The sequence below is a fragment of the Nicotiana sylvestris genome, chromosome 11 (genome assembly GCF_000393655.2).
Source record: "Nicotiana sylvestris chromosome 11, ASM39365v2, whole genome shotgun sequence".
Lineage (NCBI taxonomy): Eukaryota > Viridiplantae > Streptophyta > Magnoliopsida > Solanales > Solanaceae > Nicotiana > Nicotiana sylvestris.
This window is the reverse complement of record NC_091067.1, coordinates 7,038,941-7,047,906: the sequence shown is the minus strand read 5'-3', so window position 1 is coordinate 7,047,906 and position 8,966 is coordinate 7,038,941.

Genomic DNA, 8,966 nt, shown 5'->3' with positions numbered 1-8,966 from the left:
GGGCATTAGTTAAGGTTCTCCACGCAAGGTTGCTTAGAGAAATTAAATTCTTGGTTTTGGCTGTTTTTAATCCTAACCCTCCTTGATCTTTTGTTGGTAGGTAAGTGTAATGCATAGCATGACTTGGAATTGAGTTAAGAGTAGAGATTGCAAGAGTTGTTCTTCCAGCAATATTTAGGAACTTTGCTTTCCACGAAGTTAATTTTCTTTGCATGTTATCTATTATAAATTGATAATCTTTTGTGAGTTGGTTGATTCTGGAGGATAGGGTACCTTAGGTATTTTCCATAAGAGTTACCTATTTTAATGTTGAAGACATTAGCTACTTCCTTAGCTGGATTAGGGGTACAATTCTTAAAAAGGATGATCTTGGATTTTTGGAGGTTAATATTTTCCCTGATAATTTGCAAAATAGAGAAAGACTATTTTTTATGGAGTTGCATGTGTTTCTCATTAACCATATCCATGAGGGTAAGATCATCAACAAAAAATAGGTAGGATATGCCAGGATCTCGAGTACTTAGATGTATGTGGTCCCATTGGCAAATATCTACTTGATGGGAGATAAGCCAGAAAAATATTTTCATACAAAGATAAAAATATAAGGAGATAAGGGGCAACCTTGCCTCGTACCTCTGCTTGGGCTAAAGAATTAAGTCATTGAACCATTGACTAGAATAGTAATCTTACTTGTACAGATGCAGTTCATGATTAATTTAGAGATGGATTATGGGAAATTGAAGAATTTAAGGGTACGATAGATGAAGGACCATTCTAATCGATCAAAAGCCTTTTCTAGATCTAATTTTAGAATCATATTAGTCTTTTTCCCTTTTATTTTTTGAATTGATTGATGATTTCTTGCACTATGATGGCATTATCACTAGTTCTTCTCCCTTTAATAAAACTAGCTTGAAAGGGGCTAATTAAATCATTTAAAAAGGGTTTGATTCTGTTAGCAATAATCTTAGTAATTACTTTGTACATTGTATTGCAAAGGCCTATATGTCTAAAGTTTTTTAGATTGTTTGCATTATGAATTTTTTGGAATAAGGCAAATATAAGTATTATTAATATTAATTGGGAGGGAATTGTTTCTGAATACGTGCATGTAAAAATTAATAACTGGTGGCCCTACTATTTTTCAGTATTTTTTATAAAAGAAAGGGTGAATACCATCCGACCCTGGTGCTTTAAAGGGTTTGAACGAGAAAATAACATTTGTGACTTCAGAAGGCATTAAGAGGTTGTCCAAGTTCCTTAGGTCAGATTTATAGAAATTTATGGGATCTTGGTGGATACTCAACCAGTTAGTTGATTCATGAGATGTTGTGAAAGTGTTGATGAAGTATTGTTGAGTATGACTTAGAATTTCCAATGGATCATTGATCCAGTTGCCCTGATCATTTTTAAAGTACATGATTTTATTCTTCCTTCTGTTGTTAGTGGCCATGATGTGGAAAAACTTAGTATTAGAAACACCCTCTTAAACCCAAGAGATTCTAGCTTTAAGTTTTCAGTAATCGTCTTCAATTTTTAGGAAATTATTGTATTCAATTTGTAGAGAGTGTTCCAATTCTTGAAGGAATGTACTATTAAGGTAATGTTTTGATTCTTGGATACCTTTTAGCCTAGTAAGAATTCTTTTTTTCTTCCTAAAGATATCACCAAAAATATTATTTTTCCATACTTTAACTCTACCAAGGAAGGAGTTAGAAGATTCCTGATAATTAGAGTTTTTCCAACTTTCTTCAACTAGGTTGTTAAAACTAGGGTGCCTACACCAATAAGTTTCTAATATAAAAGGTATGGGCAGGGCAGTGGTAGATGCTTAGTGCGATTACTGTTAACAGTGTTACCCCTAATTTTTCATTTGAATCTAAGACATCGTTAAAATCCTCCCTACAAGCCATGGACCCTTATAACTAGCATGCATGTTGATAAGATTATCCCACATTTCATTTATATGGCTAATCTTAGTACTAGCATATATGGAGGTAAATAACCAAGTATTGTGAGTGGGGATTACCTCAATGGTAGCACTGATTTCTCGACTCCTGCGCACGAAGCTGGGAATATTAACAAGAGCATGGTTCCAGAGAATCACCATACCACCCGATTGACCATTAGCCGGGATTTCAATCATGTTAGAGAAACCAAAAGGATTCAGAAGAAATATATGATTGTCCATTCTTGTTTCAAAGAGTGTAACCATGCAAGGGTGATGTGTGTCAATCATCTCCCTAAAATGCAATCTGAAGTTATCATTGTCCCCCCTCCCCCCATCCGCACATTGCATATTATGAAAAAGATAGCCCTATTCATGTTGAGGTTCTAGTTGTGGAGGTCTCCATTCTCTAGCACCCTTGGTGCATGCACTAGGTTCCTTCTCTAGAAGGGAACCAGTATCATTGCATGTTGCCCTACAGTTGGGTCGGTTGGAGGCCTTATGTTCATTGTAAACTTTAAAGCGTCATCGGACATTTGAGAATTTGCCTATATTTTTTCCTCTCCATGAAGATAAACACTTTTACCTCGTCGAAATTTGAATTTTCCATTATTGATTCTAGGATTAAGTTGATGGGCTCCACTGCTTCTTCCATCATGTCCTCTTGGTGAGGTAAGTTTGTTGGTGCATGGGGTGTGATGGGCTTTGGTGAGGAACTTTTTGTGCATGCTGGGCATTTGTTGTTGGATTTTGAGTTGCATGTGCACCCCATGGTATAAGAATTTGATTGATGTTGGTAGTAATCTCCAGAGTGAAGAATGGTAGGTCCATCACCAGGTGAGAATTTTGGATTGAAACAAAGTGGTGTGGCAGATTCCATTCTCTCATCATTGTTTGACTTGTATTGGGAGTTAAGTTTGGTGCAATTGGGTGGAGGATGTTTTTCAACCAGATGTGATTCATATAGTTGTTCATTGACAACCATATGCCCTCCGAGATTAGTTGTGTGAGATAGTGAGAGTTGTGGTGTACAATCAATGTCTCTCTCCCATTCAACATGATGTTGAAGGAGATGGCGTGCCCCATTAGACCTAGCTCCACCCAGGATAAGGGTTGATGATTCTCCGGCATTGGGGGTTGAATGAAGATTGTGGGAGTGTTGGTTGTTTGTGGATTGGGAGGTATTGGGTTTGCTATAATTTGGGAATGATTTGAGATGAAGGATTTGTATGAGCCTGTAACGTCTACTGTTGGAGGTAAGAAGTCTTGGCATTTTTTATTAAGGAGGAAGATCTTATAGAGGTTTTTGATGTATTGTTGGTGTCTTGGAAATTCGCAGAATCAGTTTCAATGATTGTAGAATTCCTTTGCATGTTATTTGTAAGGGGTAGCATAGAGGTCTTATTTGGAGGGGGGAGGGAAGGGGGGAGTAGATTGGTTTTGGTGTACGTGTTCATTAGCATTGGCCATTTGGAGTGAGGGTGTGTCTTGCTTTGATATGTAGGTTTTGTCATTTGTGGCATGCATGAGATAATTATGGTCGTTAGTAGAGTGGTTTAGTGTGTTAAGGGGCTTATTAGTAGATAGGTTGCTTCTTTCTTTAGAATTACAGAGGGAGTAATTTAGGGTGGGATCTGTAATGGAGGAAACATGTCCTAATGAGTTATCTTTACAAGAATTTTTTTTTAGTTTTGATTTTATTATCTTTTAATTTTCCGGCTGTATGATTTTGGGTGTCATCCAAAACCATGTCCTGCTCCATCAGAGAGGAAAACTGTTTTTTGAGATGATATCTATTTCTTTTGGGGATTGATTATCTTGATTGTCTTTTTTCCATGTTTATTATCCTCTAAATGGTTTTATTTTTTAACGGGCTTTATAGTTAAGAGTTTGAGAGGTTAGGAACTTACCTGTAGTAGCATCGAAGATATTGGCATTTATACTTACCTTTGCCGAAGATTCTTTAATTTCGTTTATCATGAGCTTTTTCTTCCCTTTGTGGAAAGTGATTGTCTTCCACTCCTCCTTGGTCTTGGATTGTTGCTCGTATACGAAGCTGTATTGCCCTTTTCCTTCTTCATCCGTCTTTTTTGTTGTTGAAGTTATTGGTTGCTGCTTCATTTTTGTGCATTGGCCATTAGAGTGGCCAAGGTGACCACAATTTAGGCATAAAAGTCTATCACACTCGTATAGGATTTGTTGTTTGTGGAAACCAATCCACACGTTGGATTTAAACTGTTGTTCAATGGTAACTCTACACAGATTCTGGCATAACGCCCACGTAAAGCTGTTGATGTGTAAGCATCAACCTTGAGTAGCCTTCCAATTGTATTACCCACTTTTTGTAGAATTTTTTAATCATAAAACTCTGTGGGGGAGCTGTGGCAGGCGTACCCAAATTGTAGTAAGGTACAAAGTTGGGTTCCCAGCGTTGTACTGATAAGAAATGCCCAAAGATAAACCAAGGACCATTTTGTAAAGCATTTATCATGTTTTCTTCTTTATTGAATCTCACAGTATAATAGTCCTCACCAAGATCAATTAGAGGGAAAGCTTCTGAAGACTTCCAAAGATCTGATAGTTTACGTTTAAGAATTTGGTGGAGGATTTTTTTCCTTGGAGTTTGATTGTTACTGAAAATCTCCAGGGATAGTAGATACGTTATTTATCTTCCAGTTATTGGGATCGAGTACTCATTCTCCTGGGCTTCAGGAGTCTTTTCCCCTTCATCCTCAATGGTATCAACGGCCATGGACATAAATACAGAGGAGGTGGGGATATTGAGAAACTTCTCTCTTGTTCATTGGTGAGAAGTTTGTCCTTGAAGGAGATTGGTTTATTTGACTGAGGGTGATTAATATCCGGTTGTTTTGGAGGTAGTTCCTTTAGGGCAGTGTGGTATTCCATTTAATTTCCGGTGTAGGATTGATTTATTGGTCAGAAGGGAATGGGATTTTTTTGTTTATTTTTTTTCTTCATTTTGTCACTCTTTTCAATAACCTCTCTATAGTCTAATCATATCTCTTATCTCATTTTGCCACAAGAAAATATGTAAAGGAATAACTTTCGGATCAACACTTATTGTTGGTTATAAACAAAGAAATTAATACTTGATATTTGAATATCAACACATAAATTGTACATGAATTATAATAAATTAGCCGAGAAAAGACCATTAAAGAAACAAGTAAGGTTTAAGGCAGAGGCGGATTCAAGATTTAAATTTTATGGGTTCAATTTTTAAGATTTTAGCATTGAACCCACTGTATTTTTAAAGTAATGAATTCAAACCTACCATTTATTGCATTTTTAATGAATTTTTACAGATAAATTTATGCTTCGCCTCGAAAGTACTGGGTTCAGATGAACCCGACAACCAAACTCTTCCTCCGCCCCTGGTTTAATGGGGTAATTTGGTAATTAGATGCGAAATTATGTCAACCCGCATTTGGTTGAATTTTGGAACTCGAAATTAGCAAATTTCGCTATTAATTAATCCCATAATGGGGTATTATTCTATCCCATATTGAGAGTGGGATTTATTTTGAGATAAACACTAAATGACAAAGATGCCCTTCTCCAAGGCTCTCTCCTAACGTCTTTTAAACAATCCAAGGTTAAAATTACAAATAAAAGTTTATCTCAACTTATCTAGTATACAATTATTTATATTATACCCTCCATATCCTATTTGGGCTATTTTTTGAATTTTTGTGAATGGTCTAAAGTGCAAATTTTGAAAAATAACTTTTTGAAGTTTTTTAAATTTAAAAAAAAAAATTAAAATTCATCTTCAAATCAAAATCGAAAATTTCATGGTCAAACACAAATTTCGGAAAGAAAAAAAATCGAAAGAGGGAATTTTTTTTATGGCCAAACGGGCCCTAAATAAGACTACCAATAAGGAAAAACAATCCAAACTATACGTGAACATATCATTTGTGGGAGGGAGTAGAAAGCTTATCATCTAAAAGATTATTCACACTTAGTATTTACATCAAATACTAAATCCGAATGAACTTTTTAACCACTTTCGGTTATGTAATTTGCATCGCTTTTGATAGAGCATTTGCGGTTTAAAGATCAACTACGTTCTACATTACAAATGCTGCTATTTATAATTAAATTCAAGGAGATAAGATCCTTAAATTTTGCCCTCTTAAAGATGAATAAAACCCCGATTGATGGTTGTATAATGTTAGGAATAAATGCTAAGATTTCTGTAACGGTTGTTCCTTTTATGTAATTTTCTTCAACCAATGTCCTTTGAATGGTGTGATTTCAAATTTATGCCTTCGATCTATGTGTCCTCGAAATTCACATAGTGCTAGTCACATGTTTGTATCCAATATTGGTTGACCGCTGACTCATCTCCATCTTATCGCCACTGCCATGTGTTTACTCGAGGGATGTCCACATGTAAACTCTATACTTTACCCAATATAATTGTATAGGGGTGAAACCAAACCCTTTGAACATTTTTTGGTTCTCGATGAAGTAAATGGAACAGAAATGTAAATGTGAGGAATCAGAATAGAGGCAAGGAGCCCCTTGAGTCGAGGTACAGGCAAACACCTGCCTTCGGAAGAATCAGAACCACGCCCCCAGGTCCGATTCGAATCCCTAAACTTCGGAAAACGTTATCAGATAATAGAGCGCGACCAACAAAGGGCCGTGTTATTCATGCCCAGCTGGGTGTCACGGCGTGAATCTCGGCATATATCGGCAGGGGATCAGTGGTTAGTAAAATGGAAGATTTTTACCTTTTATGGAATTGTACTTATGGTTAAACCCCCTAATATATAAAAAGGGAACCTGACTATTCATTAGAGCCATTGTAACACGTATACCAAAGCAATTTTATTCTTATTTTCTCTTCTACTTAAAGTTCTTACTATTGTTCATCAGTTCTTCATTATTACGAGCCTAGGATCAAAGGCAGGCATTACATTAAAGCTATTACTGAGTCCGGTTTCACTCCCCATAATTAGTTTGGCAATTTATCACGTCATTTATCTGTTTAATTGATGATAGACTATAATTGTATATTTTAGTCGCTTATTACACTCTAAGTTACTATACTTTAATTGAGTTTGAGCTTTAATCGCTAGTGTTTTGCACTAAATATGTGTTTTATGCCTTGTAGGAGTAATTCCGATCTATGAAGGCATTATGGAATGAATTAAAGTGATTTGGAGCTTTGAAGTCTGAGTAAAAGCCCAAGACATTAAGCCGAGATCGTGTTCCGAGGTCGTGTACCAAGTCCGGATGTTAAAAGAGGACGAAATAAGTTTACTGTGAGAAAATTACACTGCTGCGCCGCATGGGACGTCGCAAGTCACGGCGCAGCAATGTAAAATGCTACCTGATGCAAAAAGTTGAGGATGTTGATAAACTCCATTAGCGCGGCGCAGGGTGCGGCGCGATTGTACAAAATTTATAGAGCCAGAGTCCTATTTCGGGCGGGAGAAAGTGTTTTCGTCTGGGCCTAACCCTACTTGGTATAAATACATATAAAAACGTTATCTTGAAGACTTTTGACAGATCTTAGACCTAGGGACACACTTTAGACGTGGAGGAACACAAACCACGCTTTGGAGGAGGGCTCCTAACTAGTTTCTCTTCTCTTCTCTTCCTTTAATTTCATAGTCCATTAGTTCTAGAGTTTTGGGTGCTACATGAAAGGTGTAGTTTGAAGCTTGAATTATTATTATTATTATTTTATCATATTGTTTTATTTATTCAATCTTGCGCTTAATTATTTAATTGCTTGATCACCAATTGAATACTATCTACGAATCTAGGATTGAACTCAGGAGAGGGAATTCAAGATTGCATATAAGATTGAGTAGAGCAAGATCTTAACTCTGGGGAGGGGGGGGGGCGGATTTGCCGTTAGGATAGGAATATACCTAATCGTCTTGCTTGGTTACTATACGGGAATTATTAATGCGTTCTTGTTAATTCTAATTCCATAGGAATATAGGCGTTAGATTAGCTTGAATAGGCGAGTTGTACTTCGGCAGAAGGCTACGAGCAATATTAACCCTGTCAACCAATAAACCAGATAAATTAATTAGATGATTTAAGTGGAAAACTCAACTGGATTGTTATCTAATCATAGCTCTAGAATATTCAGTCACATTGAATTCGTCTTTGTAATTTGCCAACTTATTTGATTTAATCTCTTAATTTGTTACTTTAGATTAATTTTAGTAAAATATTCATACTTTAGGATTCGCTTGAATAGATTAATTGTTTGGTTTAATTTAGTTGATAGTTAATCACAAGTCCCTGTGGGTACGATATCTGGACTTACAATCCTATATTACTTGTCGACCACGTATACTTGCGTATGCATTTGGGAGCAATAAGTTTTTGGCGCCATTGCCGGGGACTTAGAAATTAACTAGTCTGCTAGATTAGATTTTTACTCTTTGTCTATTCAAGTTTTTTTTTAATTTTTATCTTAGGTTAATATTTACTATCTTTGTTAACATGGCATCTTGGAATGATAATTGGTCGAATATTGGTTATTCTTATTATGATGATCCTTGTCCATATTGTGGAGGACCTCACTGGTGGAAAAATTGTCAGAATATTCCCGGGAGCGAGTTGTACGCACAATCTCAATTATTTGAGTGGAATATTTGTAATATATGTGGTGGTCAAGATGACCATTGGGATGGTTGTCCTAATTCTTATTATCCTTCTCAGAGTTCTTATTATAATGTTTCTAATAATATTTATGAGTTTGATAGGAGCATGAAAGTGGAGGATACGGAAAGCATGGCTCGTATTATGGACATGATGAGGCAAGTAGTCGAGCAACATGACATGATGATGAGGCAAGTAGCCAAGCAATAAGATGAAAATCAAAATGCTATACAAAGAATTAGTGCAGCAATCATGAGAATGAAGGCCATGGCAGAGGAAGTGGATGAAGAGAGCGATTTCTCACCAGAAAATAATTTTGATGAAGCAGATATGATGAGCGAATCTTAGCTAGAGGAACAAG